This window comes from Bos indicus x Bos taurus, chromosome 10 (genome assembly GCF_003369695.1).
Source record: "Bos indicus x Bos taurus breed Angus x Brahman F1 hybrid chromosome 10, Bos_hybrid_MaternalHap_v2.0, whole genome shotgun sequence".
Classification (NCBI taxonomy): Eukaryota; Metazoa; Chordata; class Mammalia; order Artiodactyla; family Bovidae; genus Bos; species Bos indicus x Bos taurus.
Genome location: NC_040085.1, coordinates 51,380,120 through 51,405,602, shown reverse-complemented (window position 1 = coordinate 51,405,602; position 25,483 = coordinate 51,380,120). Strand labels below are relative to the sequence as shown.

General features: G+C 42.4%; 1 pseudogene; it reads right to left on the bottom strand.

The window, feature by feature from the left end:
* Positions 1 to 6,895: 6,895 nt before the first annotated feature.
* On the bottom strand, positions 6,896 to 7,386 carry LOC113899517 (annotated as a pseudogene).
* Between the last annotated feature and the right edge of the window lie 18,097 nt (positions 7,387 to 25,483).

Genomic DNA, 25,483 nt, shown 5'->3' with positions numbered 1-25,483 from the left:
AGTCTTGAAGTGAAAGTGAAAGTGAAAGTCGCTCAATCATGTCTGACTCTTTGTAACCCTATGGAATGCAGAGTTCCAAAGAATAGCAAGGAGAGATAAGAAAGCCGTCCTCAGTGATCAATGCAAAGAAATAGAGGAAAACAATAGAATGGGAAGGACTAGAGATCTCTTCAAGAAAATTAGAGATACCAAGGGAACATTTCATGCAAAGATGGGCACAATAAAGGACAGAAATGGTATGGACCTAACAGAAGCAGAAGATATTAAGAAGAGGTGGCAAGAATACACAGAAGAACTATATAAAAAAGATCTTAATGAGCCAGATAATCATGATGGTGTGATCACTCACCTAGAGCCAGACATCCTAGAATGTGAAGTCAAGTGGGCCTTAGGAAGCATCACTACAAACAAAGCTAATAGAGGTGATAGAATTCCAGTTGAGCTATTTCAAATCCTAAAAGATGATGCTGTGAAAGTGCTGTACTCAATATGTCAACAAATTTGAAAAACTCAGCAGTGGCCACAGTCCTGGAAAAGGTCAGTTTTCATTCTAATCCCAAAGAAAGTCAATGCCAAAGAATGCTCAAACTACTGCACAATTGTACTCATCTCACACACTAGCAAAGTAATGCTCAAAATTCTCCAAGCCAGGCTTCAACAGTAAGTGAACCAAGAACTTCCAGATGTTCAAGCTGGATTTAGAAAAGGCAAGAGGAACCAGAAATCAAATTGCCAACATCCATTGGATCACTGAAAAAGCAAGAGAGTTCCAGAAAAACATCTATTTCTGCTTTATTGACTATGGCAAAGCCTTTGACTGTGTGGACCACAGCAAACTGTGGAAAATTCTTCAAGAGATGGGAATAACAGACCACCTGACCTTCCTCTTGAGAAATCTATATGTAGGTCAGGAAGCAACAGTTAGAACTGGACATGGAACAACAGACTGGTTCTAAATCAGGAAAGGGGTATGTCAAGGCTGTATATTGTCACCCTGCTTATTTAACTTATATGAAGAGTATATCTTGAGAAATGCTGGGCTAGATGAAGCACAAGTTGGAATCAAGATTGCCGGGAGAAATGTCAAGAACCTCAGATATGCAGATGTCACCACCCTTATGGCAGAAAGTGAAGAAGAACTAAAGAACCTCTTGATGAAAATGAAAGAGGAGGGTGAAAAAGTTGGCTTAAAACTCAACATTCAGAAAAGTAACATCATGGCATCCAGTCCCATCACTTCATGGGAAATAGATGGGGAAATAGTGGAAGCGGTGAGAGACGTTTTTCTGGGGGGGCTCCAAAATCACTGCAGATAGTGACTGCAGTCATGAAACTAAAAGACGCTTGCTCCTTGAAAGAAAAATTATGACCAACCTAGACAGCCTTAATAGGCTTTTTAATAAAAGCAGAGTCATTACTTTGCCAACAAAGGTCCATCTAGTTAAAGCTATGGTTTTTCCAGTAGTCATGTGTGGATGTGTTCAGTTCAGTCGCTCAGTCATGTCTGACTCTTTGCGACCCCATGGACTGGAGCATGCCAGGCCTCCCTGTCCATCACCAGCTCCCGGAGTCCACCAAACCCATATCCATCAAGTCGGTGATGCCATCCAACCATCTCATCCTCTGTCATCCTCTTCTCCTCCTGCCCTCAATCTTTCCCAGCATCAGGGTCTTTTCAGATGAGTCAGCTCTTCACATCAGGTGGCCAGAGTATTGGAGTTTCAGCTTCAACATCAGTCCTTCCTGTGAACACTCAGGACTGATTTCCTTTAGAGTGGACTGGTTGGATCTCCTTGCAGTCCAAGGGACACTCAAGAGTCTTCTCTAACACCACAGTTCAAAAGCATCAGTTCTTCAGTGCTCAGCTTTCTTTATAGTCCAACTCTCACATCCATACATGACCACTGAAAAAACCATAGCCTTGACTAGACAGATCTTTGTTGACAAAGTAATGTCTCTGCTTTTTAATATGCTATCTAGGTTGGTCATAACTTTCCTTCCAAGGAGTAAATGTCTTTTAATTTCATGGCTGTAATCACCATCAGCAGTGATTTTGGAGCCCCCCCAAATAAAGTCAGCCACTGTTTCCACTGTTTCCCCATCTATTTCCCATGAAATGATGGGAGCCAGATGCCATGGTCTTAGTTTTCTGAATGTTGAGCTTTAAGCCAACTTTTAACTCTCCTCTTTCACTTTCGTCAAGAAGCTCTTTAGTTCTTCACTTTCTGCCATAAGGGTGGTGTCATCTGCATATCTGAGGTTCTTGACATTTCTCCTGGCAATCTTGAGTCAGCTTGTGTTTCTTCCAGCCCAGCGTTTCTCATGATGTACTCTGCATATAAGTTAAATAAGCAGGGTGACAATATACAGCCTTGACATACTCCTTTCCCGATTTGGAACCAGTGAATGTTGGACTAGAAAGAAAGCTGAGTGCCGAAGAATTGATGCTTTTGAGCTGTGGTGTTGGAGAAGACTCTTGAGAGTCCCTTAGACTGCAAGGAGATCCAATCAGTCCATCTTAAAGGAAATCACCCCTGAATATTCATTGGAAGGACTGATGCTGAAGCTGAAACTCCAATACTTTGGCCACCTGATGCAAACAGCTGACTCATTTGAAAAGACCCTGATGCTGGGAAAGTTTGAAGGCAGGAGAAGGGGACAACAGAGGATGAGATGGTTGGTTGGCATCACTGACTCAATGAAGATGAGTTTGAGTAAACTCTGGGAGTTGGTGATGGACAGGGAGACCTGGCATGCCGCAGTCCATGGGGTTGCAAAGAGTTGGACACGACTGAGAGACTGAACTGGATTGAACTGAACTGAAAGTCGCTCAGTGAAGTCTGACTCTTTGCGACCCTATGGACTGTAGTCCACCAGGCTCCTCTGTCCATGGGAATTCTCCAGGCCAGAATACTGAAGTGGGTATCCATTCACTTCTCCAGGAGATCTTCCCAACCCAGAGATCAAACCCAGGTCTTCCAAATTGCAGGTGAGTTCTTTACTATCTCGGCCAGCAGGGAAGACTGTGATTCTTTAGGTTGTGCAGAATTTTCTCCCTGGAGACTTGAAAACTAGTTTTTCATTTGAGATAGTTTATAGGTAACCTTCTTTATGAAGATTAGGGGGAGACCAAGTGGTCCCTTTGGGTTTCTTTATGCTTTTGTAAAATATACCATGTCATACTGTGTACTTTACCATTTGTTTTTTCCACCTGTATCAGTCATGGGCTTAGGCATGAAGTGCAGAGTCCACTCTGACTAGTTAAAGCAAGAAAGGGATTGACATAAAGTATATTAAAGTTGGGGGTGGGGGGAAACACACTTGAGATCAAACTTCTTGGAGGATCACACATACCCAGTGGCAGAAGCTGGCCTGATGGGAAAGCCCTGAAGCTGTTGAGCACCAGATGATGCTGGGAAGTCCAAATTACTGCAAGTGCTAAAGCCACTAGCCTCGCTGCCAATTTTGTGTCAAAAATTCTGCCCTGAACTACCAAAAAACCTCCACAGGCATTGCTGCCTCCACCACCCCAAATACATGGCTGTACCACTTCTCTCCCCAGGAGCAAGGGAAATCTCCATCAGCCTGTCACCAGCATTGCATGCTTACCCCCCAAATAGTATCACCTTTGTGCACCAAATTGGCAGAACCTTAACCTCAGGCCTGTGTTCTAGCTACAAGGGAAACTGGACATTTGTGCTCTGCTTTGGAGAGTTTGGATTCACAGTGTAGGTATTTCCCCAAACAGAAGTCAATTCAAAAGATAATGAGCTCTGGGACTTCCATGGCAGTTCGGTGGTTAAGATTCTGTGCTTCCAATGCAGGGGGCACAGGTTTGATCCCTGGTCGGGGAACTAAGATCCTGTATGCCACATGGTGAGGCCCCCCCCCCCAAAAAAAAAAAGAGAGATAATGGGCCCTGTGAATGGGGTGGATATCACTGCTCCATCCCAGCCAACTTCTTGCTTCCAAGGAGTGGCATGTGGGCAAGAAAAGACCAGAGGAAACTTTTACTAAGAGACCTGGTAGTATATATGGTGAGTATGCCACCCATATCCATTGGAATTTACCTTATTAAGATGCTGTGTGGTTTCCAGCAGTCAGCATCTGCATCTCTTCACCTAAAAAGGGAGTTCTAGGGGAATTAACACCATGCCATCTGTCAATCAATCACTGAGTCCAGTGATTGGACTCCTTTGCTCCTCTGCCCCTCTGCCCCAAAGGCTCTTGTTTTACACAATGTCCAAGACTTTCTCCCTGGAGTAAGCTCCCCAGTCATCCACAGTGTAGCTGGCTTGCTATCTGCCCCCTCATTGCTGCCTTCCGTGCCGGGTCTCACTTCCTCACTTGCCTGCTGATGTTTCTTGTGTCTTTCAAGTATACAACCTCTGTCTCATCTTGAGTCTCCCTCGGAGGATCCCAGGCTAAGCTGAACTTTTTGCCCTAGGTGGTTTCACATTGTGAGTTATTTCTTTTATAGTGTTTAATGAAGAAAGCAAGGCTGAGTTAGCAACCTGACTTCCTTAGAAGGCTTCTTTGCTCACTCCCTCTGAAGTCTGTCTTGGAGGAGTCTGCTCCAGGGCAGGACTGTGGCTCCAGGTCTTCAGGCTTGGCCACAAAAGCCCTCACAGCTTCTCCTTGCTGCCCCTGGCGATAGTTCAGGCTACAGTAAATCACTCCCAGGACCATCCTCTATATAAATTGCTGCTAGAATACTTTGAAAAGGGTTCATCTCACTTCTCTCAGAGTTCCTCTCTGTTCCTTTCCAGAAAGCAGAAGAAGAACCAGAGAGTTTAAGCAGAACAATTTTGAGCCCTTTACAATGACAAAAACTATAGACTCTTTGACTCTTAAGATTAGATTCTCTTTCAACAAGTGAGGTAATTTCCACTTTGCTCTGCAAGAATAAATAAAGCAGTCACCATTCTGTCAGTTTTCTAGCTTAGAGTTCTTTCAGGTGATTTTATATCCAGCGGTGTGTCTGTTGACAGAGCCTTAGCTAGGCTGAGCTACCTGCAAACCTTTCCAACATACCTGCATAGGAGCACTGGAAAATTCTGAAATAGTCTGCGTACTATAAAAATCAGAACATTTGTACATAGCTTTTCAACATGGGATGGAACAGAATTTCAGGACTCCTTCAAAGCATGCTTTTATAAGAGAAGTTTGGAGAAAGAAGTCCCTTTTCAAAAGGTGCTGTCTTTCCACGAGGCTTGCTCTCTCCTGGCTCCAGCTGCTGACTGGCCCTTTTACCCTTCTATGTGTGTATGGGCTTCCCATGCTTCTGCCCCTTTGCTTTTTCCAGATATAAAAGTCAAACACTCCTACTGCAGTTCCTTTTCTCTGAAAACACTTGACCGGCGAGTTCCACTAACACTGTTTTCAAGTTGTGGAAAATGGAGGCACAGAAGAGAGATATGATGTCTTTAGAGTTATTTATGGTGTGGAGGGAAGGAGAGCTACCTTAGAAAATGCTCCCATAGAAATCAGATAGAAATGCTTTTATGCCACTTAGTGCTTGAAAAGAACCACTAGAAGGGGCAAGCATGGAGGGAGCTGAGGATGAATTTGACAAATACTACAGAATATCAGGTTTTGCTTTTTCCTTCTGCAAATTGTTTTTCAGAAAATAAGGAGTTTCCTTGTACCTATATAGTAGATTTCAAATTTCTGTTGAACACCTACTATAGGCTACACAACGCTCTGGACAAGGGATCAGCAAACTTTTTCTGTAAAGGGCCAGGAAGTAGATGTTTTAGGCTTTGCAAGTCATATAGTCTCTGTCATAACTGTTCAACTCTGCTGTGACAGAGCAAAAGCAGTCACAGACAATATGCAAATAAATAAGCCTGCTGGTGTTCCAACGAAACTGTTTATAAAACTTGTTGTTCACAGGTTTGGTCCATAGGCCATATTTGCTGATATCTGTTCTAGGCACTGGGGATATAGTAGTTCAGAAAACAATATCCTTGCTTTCAAAGAATCTACATTCTGATGTAAGTTCTACTTTAAAATCTGAATCTTTACAAATGGGTATTTGTGATTTGGAATAAGCATTCAGCTACAGCATTATGTGTGTGTGTGTGTGTGTGTGTGTGTGTTGTATGTATGTTAGTTGCTCAGTTGTGTCCAGCTCTTTGGGACACCATGGGCTATAGCCCACCAGACTCCTCTGTCCATGGAAGTCCAAGAATACTGGAGTGGGTAGCCATTCCCTTCTCCAGGGGATCTTCCCAATCCAGTGATTGAACCCAAGTCTTCTGCATTGCAGGCAGATTCTTTATCATCTGAGCCATCAGGGAAGCCCATACATGGGTTCAAAACAGGTATAGAGGGGAGTGAAGATGGCATGCCCTAGAAATGTGTGTGAAGTGACCCAAAAAGTCACTCTTAAAAGATGTCAAACATGCTTGTGATGAATTTTATCAAAATTATTTCATTTATATGAGATTGGTAAAGAAGAAATACTTGATTGATAAATTGGAATTTTTAGATTGATTCTGTAGATATAATTTAAATATATATGTGAATGAAATTAAAACACTAGCTTTCTTTAAGTAGAAATTTGACAAATTAACATTCTTGAAATTATATATTCAAGTTGGCTAAAATACTTTTTGGGGACCCTCTCTTTGGAGTAATGGGAGATACCTTCTATTTCATCTCCGTAGCTATCATTTTCTTCTCATTCCTTTTTTTGTTTAGTTTTTTCATAGTCATAAACTTAACTTTGCAATCCAGCTAAACTTGGAGGGGGATAAGGAAAATATGGAGCCCAAAGAACAGCAGTGGGAGTACAAAAATTATAAAAGTTATTTCAAGAAGATGTGGATGATGGGATGCTCTCCTGAGCTACAGAGGAAATGGTCTGGTGGTTAAATACAAGTCAGATTTATTAGATTTGTCCACAGTCAGAAATTTTGATCTTCTTGCTGGTCTTGCCATTCTTGAACTGCAGCACTCTGTGGCTTCTACAGTATTCATGCCCTCTTTCGCCTTGCCAAAGACCACATACTTGCCATCCAAACACTCAGTGTTGGCATACTGTAGACGAAAAACTGGGAACCATTTATGTTGGCTCCAGCATTGATCATGGACAAGGTGCTAGGACCTGTGTGCTACAGGATGAAATTCTTGTCATCAAATTTCTTTCCAAAGATGGACTAGCCATCAGAGCCATTATGGTTTGTGAAGTCACCATCCTGCACATATATAAATCCTGGAATTATTCTGTGGAAGCAGAAAACTTTATGTCAGATCTTTCCTCCCTAGTTCTCAGAGTTCAGAAGTTTTCTGCTGTCTTTGGAGCTTTGTCTATAAACAGCTTGAGAGAGAAGTGACCCAAGGGCTTGTTGGCAATGTCCAAGACCAGGTGGGGTTGACCATGGTTGGGCAGTGGGTGAGACTCCAGGCAGCTGCATCTGCGAGGTCCTCCTTGCATTTCTTGATCCAGCTTTCTCCCTGCTTCTACTCTTTCTCTCACACCCTCCACAGTTCACTCCCTACAAACCTGTCAAAGTGGTTATTTTAATATAGAAATCAGATCATGTGGCTTTCCTGCTTAGGACCCTCATATGGCTTCCTCCTACATTTGAAATACTATCCGAAGTCCTTCTCATGACTTTGGCACTCATCTGGCACTCACCTCTCTCTCCCGCTGGTTTCCCATCCTTCTTTCCTCCCTCACTGTGATGCAGCCTCACTCATCTCCTTACTGGTCCTTTACTCAAGACCTTGCATTTGCCCTGTTTCTGCATGATGCTTCCTTATATTTCCTCACTTCCAGGTCTCTGCTTGAATGCCATCTCCCCAGAGAGACCTCCCCAATTGCCCTATCTAAAGAGACCTCTGAAAAGAGTGAAAGTGTTAGTTGCTCAGTTGTGTCTGACTCTTTGCGACACTATGTACTGTAGCCCACCAGGCTCCTCTGTCCATGGAATTCTCCAGGCAAGAATACTGGAGTGGGTAGCCATTCCCTTCTCAAGGGGATCTTCCTGACTCAAGGACTGAACCTGGATCTCCCACATTGCTGGCAGATTCTTTATCATCTAAGCCACCAGAGAAGCCCCAAAGAGACTCCTAGGTGTTCTCTGTGTCCTTAATGTTCTTTTTCTTCATGGCACTCATGCTCTGCCTTTGTTACATGTATTATTTGTGTATTTAATTCCATTCCAGTCTCCCCCACTGGAATGGAAGCTTCATGAGAGCCTTGTCTATTTTTTTTTTTTTAATGCTGAATCCTCAGTGTCTAGAATAGTGCCTTGCATATAGTATACAGTCAATAAATATTGAATAAATGAGTAAATAAGTGAATGTGTGTGTGGGTGCTGAGTCGCTTCATTTATGTCCAACTCCTTGTGACCCTATGGATTATAGCCTGCCAGGCTTCTCTGTCCAAGGGCTCCAGGTAAGAATAATGGAGTGGTTTGCTGTACCGTCCTCCAGGGCCAGGTAAGAATAATGGAATGGTTTGCTGTGCCTTCCTCCAGGGGATCTTCCCAACCCAGGGATGGAACCTGTATCTCTTTACATCTCCTGAATTGGCAGGCAGGCTCCTTACTAGTGCCACGTCAGTTCAGTTCAGTTCAGTCACTCAGTCGTGTCTGACTCTTTGCGACCCCATGAACTGCAGCACACCAGGCCTCCCTATCCATCACCAACTCCTGGAGTTCACTCAAACTTACGTCCATCGAGTCGGTGATGCCATCCAGCCATCTCATCCTCTGTTGTCCCCTTTTCCTCCTGCCCCCAATCCCTCCCAGCATCAGGGTCTTTTCCAATGAGTCAACTCTTTGCATGAGGTGGCCAAAGTACTGGAGTTTCAGCTTTAGCATCATTCCTTCCAAAGAACACCCAGGGCTGATCTCCTTTAGAATGGACTGGTTGGAGGAAGCTCCAAGTGAATGACTACAAGCTATCTATTGAATACCAGTTATGGACCAGGCATTATTCCTACTTTCTCAATGTATATTGTTATGTAACTTCTTTTGCATGTGTTATTTCATATGTGATCTAGAATGAATTACTTTAGTGGAACTAAAGTGGAATTTATTATAATAATAGATACAATAATCTATAAGTGGAATAGATTATAAATGTCATTTGAGGATATAAAGTCAAACAAAAGAAAAGAGAACTTTTATTTGTCTTGTGAGCCTCTATGTAGCTGCAGTGTGGACTTTGTTTTATATTTGGTGAAGTCCAGCTTTTTTCAACATTCCAGGGCTCATCACCCTCTTTTGCTCTTATCTGCAGGTAATAAGAAACTGTATGAGTTCTCCCTTTGCTTTCTACATTCTATTTGTAGACTTCTTTTTCAGTTCTCTCTGTATTATTGGGATTCCCTTAATTTTTTTCATGGATTTGCCATCAGTTTGGACATCCAGGACAGAGCAATTAATTCTATAGCGACTAAGCCCAAAGTCCTAGTGTGACCCCTCCTTTGACCTAGAAAACCCTTTGGATCACTAACCTGTGTTTCTTAAGCCAATGTTTCCATGAATGCTTGGTACTCCTTTTTGCTTTAAGACTCAGACATGTGGCCTGAATCCACTGACTTATTTTATTTCAAAATTTCTTTCAGTGTCTATATTGAAGTGTGCTGATCTTGGAGCACCTAGTCAAAAGCTGGGACCTTAGCTATGAATTATGACAGTCACAAAGCTCAAAACTGGCAGATAATTTCTTCTCTGTCCTGAAGGATTATTGGCCAGTGGCTGAGTCGCTTTACAGAAAAGGTTGTGTATGGTATAGCAACCTCTTCATTTGATGCTCCTTTCCTCTGTCCCTGTGCTCACTTCATCCTTCATCCAGTTCATCCCACTGGCAGCTCTTCTCATCTCACCATCGACCTTTGCCTTCTCTATGTGTTCACTTGGAAGGGTCATGTGGCTCCTCCATTATCGTCTCCTTTCCAGGCATTACTTTCTCACCTTTAGGCTCATTCAGGTATTTCATGTTGATGCTTCCATCTTCCAAATGATGCCACATGCTTGCCATGTATGTCCAGCATTAATCTTGATTATGATTCCCAAGTCCTTGAGGGATTTCTTTCACCCTGTAGACCAGGGCATATTCTAACTCTATAGCTTCCTTCTTTCTTATCTTTTTGAAAACTTTCTTTCTGAGAAGCATGTCATTTTGAACTTGTTCATTCCTCCTCTAGTGTGGGCTTCAGTTGTTTGGAATCTCCAATACGATTTCTTTTTTAGGTACTCTAAGTAACTAGCCTATGAGTAAGGTTACTTGCTCTTTGCCACTAGGATTTAGCTCCTAGAAAAATGTGTTTCTAGAAAGAAGTGAAACTCCTCATGCCATTCTGCTTGTCTCTGGCTCTTGCTGAGGACAAAGGAATACTTATGCCTCTGTATACTCATCAAGATAAAGTGGCTTGGGCATAGGTGATACAACTTTTTGTATTTAATACTGACTTGGTCATTGCCATTCTCTGCAGTTTTTGAGAGGTAATGCTTTTAGGGGCTGAATTACCTTCTTAGTAAATGTGCCATTAGAGAGGGCTAAGTTTGCTCAATGAGGACTCTTTCTTTTAATTTGACTGTTATTCAGGATTTTCCTTAGAGTTTGTTTTAAAAATTATGAATGCTATAGCAATATTTTCCTTAGATTTATCTTGAAATGGTAAATGCTTCTTGCAAAAATTTTTGGGATATCATGCAGAAATGTATAAAGAAGCAGCACTAAACATGAAACAACAAAAACAATTCGATCAAAATTTCATCATCAATAGGCAGGTACTGTTAATGTTGTGGCATTTTTTTCCCTTTCATCATTTTTGTAATCTGATGACATGGTTCACTGCAACCATTCCTACCAAAAGTTAGCAATCCACAAAGTGATAGGAGACTAAGCAAAAACCTTGAAAGGTTTGCCATTGCTTATCACTTTAAATGCACATTTTAATTCAAGTCACTTCCCTTGTAGGTGGAGTGGATTTTAGTATTGGAAGGGGTCTTACTTAACCTTCCAGTCTGACTTCTCCTAATTGATAAACTTGGATTCCTCCATAATTTTCCTAGAAAGTGTCATAAAGTTTCTGTTTGCTGGGTTCTAACCTATGCTCTATATTCTTTCTCTTGGAATGAGTTTCTCCATTCTTTGTAGGTTTAAATGATTTCTTCTCTAGTGTCTCTTTCCTAAAACCTTAATCACATTGTGTAGATATTTTTGGTTTATTCTTTCATAGATTTATTCATTTCACTAGAGCAATACTCTGAACCTAGAATACAATGTTTGTGAAAGCTCGATGATTAGTGAAATTTTTTATTTCAAAGATAGTAGCAGTTTTCTGTTTTTCAGAGGCAGAGATTTTATACTGTGAAAGACCCGAAGACTGTTCTCTTTCTTTTTCTTTTTTTTTTTCAGGTGTACTGCATAATACTCATACTTGATTTATTGACATTACTTAGCAATTTATTGGACAAAGGTCAAACTTTTTGTGTTTTATTAAGCACATTCCACAGTACAAAGCTGTCATGAATAATATCTGTACAATCTCTTTCTTTTTCCTTTGGTCTGGGAACTTTAACATTTTACCATGTCTTTAGTAATGCAAAGGTAAAGTGCAGATCCTGCTTGAAAAGGACAGTTTGAGACTTCATGGACTTTGGAGCAGTGATGGCTCACATAAGGTTTTATGGGTCTTCCTTGTTTTTGTAATTCCCCTTTGGTATTTTGTAATTCCCTTTTGATACTTTGTCTGCTGACCAAGATAGTTTGCCTAACAGTATGTGTTGAGAATTAAAAGAGAGTCAGTGTTCTCACTTAGTAAAATTGGTACCGAGGGTTCTCAAGTGGCCTGAAGAAGCTGACCATGCCAAACAATGACCCACAGAAAAGCCTAGAGTAGTATTTCAGATCTATGTGACAGGTGACAACCAGATAGCCCCTGGCTGTTATATCCCTCAGGCTATGAGAAATATATCCTTCAGAACTTCCCTCCATCCCCAGAAATACATGGGGAAATAAGCCAGGGTAAAGATTGGACTTTGTAGGTAGCAGGATAAACAAGAACAAGGAGCCCAAACCATTGTTTTGGAAACAATGGGAACGAAAGGAAAAGTCATTTCCAGGGCTAGAGAACAAAGACTACTTGTGTTCAACAAGTATTTGTTGAGCACCTACCATGTGTTGGCACTGTGCTAAGCACTGGGAATGCAAAGATGTCTGAGACACAGTCCCTGTCCTAATGAAGCTCACAGTGATGTGCACTGAATTATCTTGATGGTAACATGAAAATACAACACAACAGGGCAAATGAAATAAAGACTTGTACATGTAATCACTTGACTATGAAGAATGTGACATCTGACTCTGCCTAAGAGGGTAGGACAATTGCACTCATCTCACACGCTAGCAAAGTAATGCTCAAAATTCTCCAAGCTAGGCTTCATTAGTACATGAATCAAGAACTTCCAGATGTTCAAGCTGGATTTAGAAAAGGCAGAGGAACCAGAGATCAAATTGCCAACATCTGTTGGATCATAGGAAAATGCAAAAAAATCCAGAAAGACATCTACTTCTGCTTTATTGACTATGCCAAAGCCTTTGACTGTGTGAATCACAACAAACTGTGGAAAATTCTCAAAGAGATGGGAATACCAGACCACACTACCTGCCTCCTGAGAAATCTGTATGCAGGTTAAGAAGCAACAGTTAAAACAGGACATGGAACAGTGGACTAGTTCCAAGTTGGGAAAGGAGTACGTCAAGGCTGTATAGTGTCACCTTGCTTAGTTAACTCAAATGCAGAGTACATCATGCGAAATGCTGGAATAGATGAAGCACAAGCTGGAATCAAGATTGCAGGGAGAAATATCAATAACCTCAGATATGCAGATGACACCACCCTTATGGCAGAAAGTGAAGAGGAACTAAAAAGCCTCCTGATGAAAGTGAAAGAGGAGAGTGAAAAAGTTGGCTTAAAGCTCAACATTCAGAAAACTAAGATCATGGCATCTGGTTCTATCACTTCATGGCAAATAAATGGGGAAACAATGGAAATAGTGAGAGACTTTATTTTCTTGGGCTCCAAAATCACTGCAGATGGTGACTACAGCCATGAAATTAAAAGACTCTTGCTTCTTGGAAGAAAAGTTATGACCAACCTAGATAGCATATTAAAAAGCAGAGATATTTGACAGAAAACAGCAAAATTCTATAAAGCAATTATTTTTCAATTAAAAAATAAATAAGTTAGAAAAAGAAAGCAGACATTACTTTACTGACAAAGGTCCATATAGTCAAAGCTATGGTTTTTCCAGTAGTCATGTATGGATGTGAGAGTTGGTCTATAAAGAAAGCTGAATGCCGAAGGATTGATGCTTTTGAACTGTGGTGTTGGAAAAGACTCTTGAGAGTCCCTTGGACAACAAGGAGATCAAACCAGTCAATCCTAAAGGAAGTCAACCCTGAATATTCATTGGAAGGACTGATGTTGAGGCTGAAGCTCCAGCTTTGGCCACCTGATACAAAGAACTGACTCATTGGAAAAGATCCTGTTGCTGGGAAATATTGAAGGCAGGAGGAGAAGGGGATGACAGATAATAAGATGGTTGGATGGCATCACCGATGTGATGTACATGAGTTTGAGCAAACTCCAGGAGTTGGTGTTGGTTAGGGAAGCCTGGCATGCTGCAGTCCATGGGTTCACAAAGAGTCAGACATGACTGAGTGACTGAACTGAACTGAAGAGGGTAGGAATGCTGAGGAAAAGTTCAAGGAGGTGGTGAGGTTTAAGTTGAGTCTTAAATGATAAACAAGAGCTTAGACTAGATGGTGAAATAAATTTCAGGCAAAGGGAGGAACATGAGCTTATATTGAGGTATGAAAGAATGTTGTTTTGAGGGAAAGTGGAGTATTTTAGTAGAGAGTAAGAACAGAAGGCTGGTTGGAGAAGAGAATTTGGGATGGGACAGACAAGTGGGCAAACTGTCTAGTGCAGTAGACAAGAGCTTATATGATACACTAAGGTCTTTGGATTATATGTACATAATGAAGTAGAAATTAAAAAGCATGCCAGGGAATTACATGAGCTACTATGCCTTTAACTAGAAATTATTCTGTTCTAGTATGAAAGATATCTTAGGTCAGAATCTCTAGAAACAGAGCCTGAGGTGGGGATTCTTGTATAAGTGATCTATTGAAGGGGTGCTCTCAGGAGAAGATGCTTTGAGTGAGGGAAGTGGGATGGGGCAGGGGAAGAAGTTGATCAAAGATGTGGTTTCAGGGAGAAGCTGATCTCAGTTTGATTTCATGGGGAGCTCTGGGGAATGAACTGCAGCTCAGAGGTGGTCCTGATACCCCCAAGGTGAGGATGGTATCCCAGCTGTCTCCAGATAAGATGGCTCCATCAGTTGTTGATAGTCTTCTAGAGAAGAGTATGAGTGTGAGCTGCTATCAGTCAAAACCTGCATCCTCTTGGGGATGAGCGTATCAGTCTTAGGAGACCTGGGTGGGGCTCCAACAGCATTGATTGTATGGGATGGATCCGTCAAGGCTAGAAGTGGAAGAACAATTGGGAGTTTTCAGGAAAAGTGTGAGATATAACATAGAGAAAGGAGTGGATTTAAGAGATACCCTTGAGGTGGAATTGATGAAATTTAGTGACCAATTGGATATGATGATGGTTGAGAACAGATTCCAAGTGCCATCTCTGTTTGAGGCTTAGGCGACTGGGTACCTGTTGTCTGGACACTAATCTCTTATTTAGAGGTCAGCTGAGGGGTAGATTTGAGAGTAATGATGCTGAGTTTGGGTTTGCTCTAAGAATTCAGGTTTCTTGGCAAATATCTAGAAAGCTATGGTCAGTGGACAAGAGAGAATCCATTGCTGTTTAGGGTAGGGAACTGAGCTAGAAATTTGTAGACATTATCAAGGTGAGTTTGGCAATCAAATCTGAGGGGTGGATGAGACCACCCAAGGAGAGGAAGACAAAACAAATAATGCTGTAGACAATTTGGAAAGTGTCTTGGACCCAACCTGCTCATTCTAGTCCCAGATCCAGTTTCCCAACAGATATCATCAATAAAGAATTAATGGACTGAAAATGACAATGATTGTTCTTGAAAGTTTGATTTGGAGGTTTCTTTTTTTAGTGGATTATTATTTTTAATTAATTAATTAATTATTTATTTTCAGCTGCTCTAGGTGTTTGATGCTGCATGAACTTTTCTTTAGTTGCTGTGAGTAGGGGCTACTCTGTAGTTGTGGTGCTCAAGCTTCTCATTGTGGTGGCTTCTTTTGTTGCAGAACACGGGCTCTAGGGTGAACAGGCTTCAGCAGTTTTGGCACATGGGCTCAGTAGTTTCAGCTCCTGGGCTCTAGAGCACAGGCTCAGTAGTTGTGGTGCACAGGCTTAGTTGCCCTGTAGCACGTGGGATCTTCCCGGACCAAGGATCAAACCCAGGTCTCCTGCATTCACAGGTGCATTCTTTATCACTGAGCCACCTGGGAAGCCTGAGGTTTCTTTTTTTTAAATATTTGTTTTTATTTTATTTATTTATATTTATTTGTCTGTGCCAGGTCTTAGTTGTGGCATGTGGAATCTTTAGTTATGGCATGCAAACACTTACTTGCTCCATGTGGGATCTAGTTCTTCAGTCAGGAATCAAACCCAGGCCCCCTGCACTGGGACCATAGAGTCTTAGTCACTGGACCACTAGGGAAGTCCCTGGAGGCTTCTTGAGTGAGAGATATCAGTACACTGTTGGTTTCCTGTTCCTCCTCCAGCCTGAGGTTTCAACCAGGAGACTGCAGGGCCCCTGACCTTATCTATTCCTTCCTCTTAAGGCTGACTTTGTGGGATTTCAAAAGTGATTGTCCCCCACTGATCTCCTTTCTCCACGTGTTTCTTGGTGGGACTGAGAGGAGTGCACCCAAGTAGATCTTTAAAAAGGGTGGAGTAATGCTTTTACCCATACAGCCCTAGACACCTTGGCCTTGGAGGTAACAGGGTAGAAGAAATTCCTTCTGCTATCACCAGCCTTTGTAGTCTCCAACTTTATGGATTCCCAGAGTATTTTGGGGGTGCCTCCAGGCTGTCTGTTGTAAATCAAATGGGTAAAGCAAAAACATTTGAGCCTCAAGTTTTTGGTTTGCCAAGTAAATATGGAGACAGTGTTAGGATAAGGTTCTGTCAATTCTACACATTTGGGCTATGGAAAGGCAGTTTTAGGTTGATTCAAAACATTTGCCTTCTTTTTTCTAGTGTGCCAGACTGCCATCCTGATTGTCCACCTGAGGAAAGCTATTGCCTTTACTTGTAATGGGTTAACTAATACTCCTAGAGGATGTGATGGAGAAATGTACACTCTGGGCACGTTTAGTGTTACATGGGTCTGCCTCAGGCGGCTGACAGATGGTGATTTATACCATAAAGTATTGACATATTCTGATGAAGTACCCTGTTATTGAGACATTTTGGCAGACCTAATATTTCCATCTTTGTGTAACAGAAGCATTTTCAGTGACATTCTTAAGTTATGGTTTTCTATTGTGAAAAATGACACTGTTCAGCTCTATTGAGGTATAATTTGCATACAAGAAAATTTGTTAATTCTATGTATACAATTTGGTGAATCTCTCCTGCATCAAGACACAGTAAAGCTCCATTGCCCTAAAGTGTTAACTCCTGCCTCTTTTAAGTCAGTCCCTTCCCCTGCACTCTAGTCCCAGGCAACCACTGGTCTGCTCCAGTCACTACAGTTTCACCCTTTCTAGAGTTAAAAATGGCAAATATAAAGGGAAAAGTGACCCTATTAACTTAGGTGAATATCGGCATCCTAATCTTAAGAAAATCTGCATATATACAGGATTTTGTATTATTATATGGACTATATATTTTAGTAAGTAAGCAAAGAAAGAATGGAGTAATCAATAGATGTGGCCTTTGGTCAGCAGTAGAGCAGGTTCTTCTTGAAGTCAAATAAACAGTTTTGGTTACTATCTGGATAATTTAGGTAAAAAGCATCCAGATCATTTGAATTGCAGTGATTTTTTTTTTTTTAATTGGAGATTCTGACTGAGTAGCCTTCTTTGCTTAATTCAGGTTGGTGTAATAACTTGTCTTATGGGGTCCTGGGGCCTAGGGAGGATGATTATTAACCAAACACATTCACTGGGGATGGAAATTCAGTCAGTTCCTAGCTTCTATCTTTCGAGTTGGACTGGCTCTTAGAAATAGCTGCCTGGGTTGCATGTCATGGTGGCCACAGGATTCTTCTTCTTCATTCACCTGCCTCCTCAGCAAACAGTTGACTGAAATCATCTCTCATCTTATTCTCACCATTCCTGGGTCTCCCATTCTCCAGGATGTGAAGGGCAGAATGGGTGGGAAGAAGTAAGGGGTAATGAGAAGGTGGCTTTCCTGCCACTCCTCCACTGCTGGGGCTGATTGTTTCAGGATTCTCTTTCATCTCTTCTCCTCAAAGACTCCTCCACAACCAGGTCCCACTTGGATTTCTACTCCATGGCCTCTACCTGTGCTCCTAGGCTGAGCTTCTGTGATGATGAAATACCCAGGAAGGTTTAAATCTTGGCAACCCCCCAACCATTTGAGTGTAACTTTGTTTGAACCTACCTGGACCAGATAGATAATGTTTGTGTGGACTTGGCAGGGGAGAGTAGGGAGGAGCAAAAGGAATGGGTTTGCTTCACTTGTATTTTGAACTAGGCTTGGCTCTGTGCTTTAATGTTATGTCTCTAATTAGGTAACTGATCTTTACTGAACAGCAGAATTTCCCTTTTCTGGATAAGGAAGCTGAGGCTCAGAAAAGTTGACTTACTTGAGGTCTCAGAGCTGGTAAATGATGTCTGTTTTCTATCTCTTTATGGGAAGAGACCCTCTTTGGAAGTTATAGGTGGCCACAGTGGAAAAGGCCATTCTTTGGAGTCTGAAGAATTCCAGAGAGAGGGTGAACAGGCTGTTTGTGTGGGAATTGGTGTGCGCCCTTGGGGCTGCAGCATGAGGAGGCAGCCATGTGTCTTCCACTCTTTGCTCTCTGGAGAACCCTCACACCTCAGCTTTTCTCTTATTCCCTATCCTAGGAACCATTGTATTGGATCTGGGGAAGGTGGATTTCCAGTCCCACTGCCTGGCAGGTAGATGAGGGAACTCTTGTCTCACTGCTTTGGAGGGCACCATGTTCTTGGGGACACAATGGAACCCTCATTCCATTCTCCTATAGCATCATGAAGCAGCACGGTTACTACTAGGCTCCAAAAAATGAAGTGTCTGACTTATGCTCAGTTGTTTCATACCATATGACGTGTTCAGACTCCAAGTGGGAATTTGTTTGTATAAACTGATTCCATTTGCTAGAAATGTAACCTGGATCATCTGAACACTGAAACATTTCTTACCTGTGTTCATTTCAATGGCAGAGTTAGAGTAACTCACTCTGCATGGGGTTGGTGTAGAAAGCATTACTATCTAACCTGGACCCCGTATGATCATCTCTGAGTTCATGAAGCGCACTTGCTTGCAAGTTTTCACCTGTGAGAACCTGCATTGCTTTGGAGTGGGGCTGCTGACAGCGGTGGTCTATGAAGTAAGCCAGGCAGAAACGCCCTTTGCCATGTCCTCACACCTTCCTCTGCAGTATTTTGGAGCTCAGGGGTTGGAGGGAAGGCAGGCAGCCCTACTCTCCATTCTTCCCATGGCTCAGAATTTGGGATAACGGAAGGGTGGGAACCTGAGCAATAGGCTGTAAAGACTGTGATTTCTAAATGTTTTAGGGCAATACGGTTGCCTGGTGCTTATGCATTTCCTTATATTGGTTTCTTTTGCCTTGTGATTTAGAAAGATATATGGTGAAAGAGGAGAGTGAAAAAAAGCTGGCTTAAAACTCAGCATTCAAGAAACTAAGATAATGGCATCCAGTCCCATCACTTCATGGCAAATAGATGGGGAAAAAAATCAAAATTACTGCAGATGGTGACTGCAGCCATGAAATTAAAAGATGTTTGCTCCTTGGAAGAAAAGCTATGACAAACCTAGACAGGCTATTAAAAAGCAAAGACATCACTTTGCTGACAAAAGTCCATCTAGTCAAAGCTATGGCTTTTCCAGTAGTCATGTATGGCTGTGAGAGTTGGACCATAAAGAAGGCTGAGTGCCAAAAAACTTGATGCTTTTAAACTGTGGTGCTGGAGAAGACTCTTGAGAGTCCCTTGACAACATGGAGATAAAACCAGTCAGTCCTAAAGGAAATCAACCCTGAATATTCATTGGAAGGACTGATGCTGAAGCTGACACTCCAATATTTTGGCCACCGATGTGAAGAGCTGACTCATTGGAAAAGACTCTAATGCTGGGAAAGATTGGGGGCAATAGAAGAAGGGGTGACAGAGGATGAGATGGTTGGATTGCATCATTGCTTCAGTGGACATGAGTTTGAGCAAACTGAGAGATAGTGAAGAACAGGGAAGCCTGGTGTGCTGCAGTCCATGGGGTTGCAAAGAGTCAGACGTGACTTAGTAACTGAACAAAAACGACAACAATCACCACACATATGGAGTCTTCAGTGGCATTTTCTGAAATCAGCCACTCTCTTCCAAGGGACTCTTGCTGTCTTTCATGGTCTGGTGCTGATACTGGTGCTAGGAAACTTGGAACCTGCATTTGGGTGAGTAAGCAAGGTGCAGGCTTTAAGGCAGTGCTCATTATCAGGGACAGGCAAGTACAGAGTTGGCATTTACATGACTTGAGAATTTGTAAATCCAAGAAATGATACTCTGAAAAGACAGACATTTCATTAGGACATGAAGAGAACAGCTTTGAGAAAGCAGGCCTGTTTCTGTTGTCATTGGCATGGAAAATAAACTGTAATCAGCTGTCTCAGGTCCGATTTGAACATATTAGTTTTCCTGAGGGACATGTCAGCAGGTACAACCTGCATGCCAGGGACCAGGGAGATAGCAGTATCGATGCTAATTTGAAAATACTTCTGTGGCACTTAGCAGGGTGTGATTTTAATTCATTTTTGTCCCTTGATAATCATAAAGTGCTTTCAGCCTGTGAACATCCATTTTTGACCAGCATACTCATACTTCATCTGGGGACCACATTTAATGGCTGTGGTGGCTATGGGGTTCACAGGGGAATTGTGTAAGGTACAGATATTTGCTTTGTGGAGAGAAACATGCCACCAATACTAATTCACAGGGCTGTTCTGTACAAGGAACTGTAGATCTGAATACTTGCCTGTATGCAAGTATTGTTTGTACACACATGCACACAGAGCTAATGTTTGCATATTGCTTTGGGTTTATCCAGATTTTATTAGCATCATCTTATTTAATTCTTGAAATAAGTCTTTGAAATTTACTGAAATTATTTACTGAAAGAGCATAATCTGTGCTGGATTGTTTGAAATCTACCTTTGCCACTTAACTAGTTGTCTGACCCTGGACACGTTTCTTAATCTTGGAGCCTCAGTTTCCCCAAGTGTGAAATGGAGATAATCATGCCTACCTTATAAGGCTGTTTGGAACATTAAATGAGCAATACATATACAGTGCCTAGTTGTCTGTCTTGACGATCACTTGGAGTTTTGAGAGACTGATTAAATCATTCTCCCACAAGCCCAAGTGTGCTAGATCCCTCTTCACTGGAAATCTGCTCTGTTTGCAAGCAACCGGGGGTAAAAGGGTATTATCTGAGATTTTTAGATTGAGGTTCAGAGGGCTTGGCAGGGAATGTGGGCCAGGCCAGGGCACTCCCCCAAATTGTACCCCTGGCCAGTATCTCCCTTTCTCTATTTGGTGCCTGCATCAGGCTTACTCAAGCAGAGGTGAATTGGTTGCCTCCCTTAGCTGCCTTATGATCCCTAGTGGGTTCTCTTTCTGAGTGAACAATCTCTATTTTTCTTTCCTTCCCACCCCCTCACCTTTTCTTCTCCATTATCCCTGCTCTTTACGTGGCACCAAGGACTTTCCAACTGATTCCTGAGTCCTGACTGTCTCCTGGAAGCCCTCCACCCACCAGGACTTGTGGGCATAAGAAGCTGTTCTGTATTCCTCTTGTCTTGACATCGCCTCACTCAGGGCTAAGAGATGCTGTCTGATTTGCCAGATCTGGAGAAGACACTGGAGATTCTGTTCTTTAACCCAAAGGAGTATCAAACAGTGGAAATCCTTAGCACCATCTCAGGTCAATCAAGGGCTTATTGTTTAGATGGAAAAAAGCTTTCCACACCCCTCAAGTGAATCCAGTCCTGGTTCTGAGAGGAGTGGAATTGGAGTCAGGGGATAAGAGTGTCTGTCCGGGTTTTGTCATTCACTGACTTCAAGTAGCCATTTAACCTGAGCCTCAGTTTTCCTCATATGTTGAATGAGAAGGAAACTAATGACCCAACAGGATTTTTATTCTGTATGTATAAAGAAAGCAGTTAGTTGAAAAGACTTTCACACTGAAGAAAAAAGCATTAACATTATGGGTCACTGCAAGTTCCCTCAAGTCCTTATGTCTAGAGATGAATTTTGGTTAAAATACTCTGGCTCACATCTCATGGATGCCAACATTCTTTCCTCCTTGTGGCAGTACTGAGGGGGACTCACAGGATCTCCTACTGTATTCAGAGGGGATGTGAAAATCTGATGGACGTGTATGTGCTGTTTACCTCTGCTAATTGCCCTCTGAGCTGAGGCTCATGCAGGGAAGAGTCATGGGAGCCCACGCTGGAGATTTGAATATGGTTTTTTGGGGAGCTTGCAGGGACTCTCAGTGAGGGCCTCATGACGTGGGGCTGGAAGTGCAAGGAGAACCCTCATGCAGAACAAGTTTAGAGAGACATTAAGGGGGGAGTGACAGCATCACTATGAGTCTGAATTCAGTGTTTCTCGTTCTTGAAGCCTACCAGCTACCACTGGTGACTACTAGGCAGAGGCTTTAGAGGTTCTTAATAGTGACTCTGCTCAGTGACTAAAGAGCGGCAGGTCATGGTATTCAAAGTATATTGTTTCAAACTGATAAAAGCCTAGCTGTTATGGCCAGAGAATCCCACAAGATCACCTCTATCTTCCATAACATCACCTCACACTTTCCTTCCCCTCTCCTCTCACTCCATCTTCCTCCCAAACTCCCTTTTCTCTAATGATCTCAGCTGCTTATGACACCTCTGGGGAGAATGTAGGAAGTAGGTCCCCTGCTGCCAAATCTAACCTCTGGGTCATTTATTACTTCAGAAGATTCCTTGCTATTAAAGCACCAAGGCTCATGTTTCCCCTTTTCCTTAAGGAACAAATTCCATCATAGTCAAGGCCACACAATTAGGTATATGGGAGCAAACACACAATAAGCCCAACCTTCATTTGGTGGCAGTTCTGACAGATTCCAGTGATTGCTTCTTGAAGCAACAGCCAGGCAGTTGGATTTGTCTCTCCCTTTCCCCACTCTCTCCCTCCCTCCCTCCATTTCTTTCTTCCTCCCTTCTCTCCCTTCCTTCCTCTCCTTCCCTTCCCTCTCTGTCTCTCCCCTCTGCTTTCTCCCCATCCTCAAGCCAGCAGACATTTATCCTAAGCACTGGAGACAGAAAATTCTGGAAAAATATAAAAAACAAGAGGGAATATCTTTTTTGCCCCTGTACATATAAAATGAGTTAAATAAGAGTATCTTTAAATGATGGAATAATAAGAAAATGCAAGGTCATTCATTCTATTTGACTGTAGAAGGCAATGGCACCCCACTCCAGTACTCTTGCCTGGAAAATCCTATGGACAGATGAGCCTGGAAGGCTGCAGTCCATGGGGTTGCTAAGAGTCGGGAACGACAGAGCGACTTCACTTTCACTTCACTTTCATGCATTGGAGAAGGAAATGGCAACCCACTCCAGTGTTCTTGCCTGGAGAATCCCAGGGACGGGGGAGCCTGGTGGGCTGCCGTCTATGGGGTCGCACAGAGTTGGACACGACTGAAGTGACTTAGCAGCAGCAGCAGCAGCACTCAATTAAAACTAATAGAATATTTTGGGGCAATCATACTTTTCCTTCATAGTATTAGGTACATCTTCAAAATAGAGCAGTTACTAGTCAGACTTCCTTTTATTATTCCTCAGGAATGTTAGAATTATTTTTATCATTGTGACAGAATTCACTAGCATGGCCTAAACTGCAAAGAAATTGCTGGTATACTCCCCCAAGGGGCTGTTTCAAGACCTCACCTTGACCTCTGTGAGATTTCCATGGATGTTCTGTGCTCTTAATGGCTGGTCATCCATGGATAGGTCAATCAAGTCTCACACTGTCATGGAGGTAAAAGGACCAGCTGAGAAACCATTTGTATCATTTTACAGAGAAAAGGGTTAAAGATGGCAAAGTATGAGAGCTTGTTAAAGACAGCTTGGGGAAATATGAGGGCCCGTATATATTTGGCCTGGCTTATGCTTTGAGACTTCACAAGATACCATCTTTCCTCTTATGACAAAGCCCTGTTCTGCTAAACACCCATTTAAAGCAATTATTGTGGACCTTGTATTTTTCATTCACTCTTGCTCTTTGTGTCACCCTGTTCTTGTATTTATGCAGCTCCTGACCTTTTCTTAGCTTTTTTCTGCATTTCTAGGACCAACCAATGGATGGGACTTCCCTGGTTTTGGTCTTTGTCCTCTGTGTTGGCCTCATGCTGGTGGTTCTGGTCACAAGTGTGCCCAAGACTCTCCTAGCATTGGCTTGGCCTGCCCTGGTCTTCGTGGTGGGCCAGCCAAAGAGTGGTGCTTTTAGTGTTAACTATTGTGCTTTTTTTCTGTAGCAATTAGAAACCTACTTATGGGAATGTCCACAAGGGATTTCAGTGGTGGACAGTACTGGGCCAGGTGACTGCTTTTCTATATTTCAGGTTTTGTTCCACTCTCATGGTGTTTAAATTGTATAGGACCATGAAATTTAGGGTTTTGTAAATTCTAGCTCTCTTAGAATCATTTTGCCTGCAATAGCTACTAGGTCAGCTCTAACTACTAAGACCTCTGACTCAATCAAAATCATAGTCTGCTCAAATGTTGTGCTTTCTTTCTATGGTTTTTGCAAGGGCCTCTTAATTAATAAGCAAGGTGTTTGTGAAACCAAATTCTCTCATTGTAGATGTGACAAGCCACAATTCGTAATAACAGCTACCTTTCCCCACTTGTCTCAGCCTGGAGTGAAGGCTCTGCTGTGATTTATTACCTCGATGAAAAACCTTTGATAAGTGGCTACCAAATGGCTCCTCATTACTCAAAAGTCTTCCAGTTTGTAAACTGAAGTCCTCCCCAAACCCCACAAAAGCTGCTTGTGTTCCGGGGGAAATGAATCAGGGATCGTCTCGCTAAACTATTTTGGCATAAAAAAATATCATAAATGAGAGAGGAGAAAATCTTGTTTGCTAAAGGGCTGCTGGGTGAACTGCCTCTTGGCCTTTTGATAGCATCTTTGAAATGGAAATGGCCAGCTGCCTGACCTTCTGTTCAGTGACCCTTTTTGTACAAAGTCAAATTGCAGCCGCCTCACAGCAGCAATTCACCTATGGACACAAACAGGATTTCCATTTTTTTCCTAACCTTTTTTTTGCTCCTAGTGCATTTGCTACCATGAACATTTTTTTACTATTCACATAAAAGACATAATGGTTAAAAAAAAGGAGTCCTTTGCATCAAAAGGACTGTAACTCATAATGATTTCAAAATACTAGGCAAATGTCTGTCTTTAATTCTGCTCTCTATCTCAGCCTTTTAAGTGTATTGTAATGTGAAAAAGCCAGTGAAAAGATTATATTCTGAAACAGTTTGGGTTGTTCATTTTCCTACTCTTTTCTTGCATTTGAAGAGGAAAAATATAGTCTTGATCATATTGAAAAGGGAAATTATCTCTACCTCACTGTGAACAAAAGAAGAGACAAGGCTGTTTAGGTGATTATGGTGAATGTAAGAAAATAAATACCTCTGTGTGCTTCCTGTGAAGCAATGCTGAATTGGAATTAGGAGTCTGCCTTAAAAAGGAACCAGAGCCAGGCTGCACCGTCCCTTTGGATATGATAAAGCCTGTGGCTGAAGATGGAGAGAAAGAGGGAGCCCTTTGAACACCCACCCCCGCCGCCCGCCTTACCTCTCAATGCTTACTCTTGCTTTTCCTCCTCAGTCCTTTTCCAGCTCCAACTGGGCAGTGCAGAACTTCTTACCTAAGGCTGTGCATCAACATACTGTTGGACCTGGAGAAGGCTCAGATTCTGCACCCTTGGGCTGGGTGTCTGGGTGCCACTCTGCCTCAGACACCTTTACTACCAGGACCCCTCCAGGCTGCTCTTCTGCCTTCTACCCACTGGAGGCCTAAGGATGCCTGTTCTCCATGGGATGGGTGGGCAGAGCCTCGCTCACTGGCAAATTATGAAAATGGGAAACTTTCCTAGGCTGGTCAAGGGTGTAAAGAAATTAGATGGGGGACTCAAAGGGTTTCATTGGCCATAGTGATTCAACAAATATTTATCAGACCCCCACTA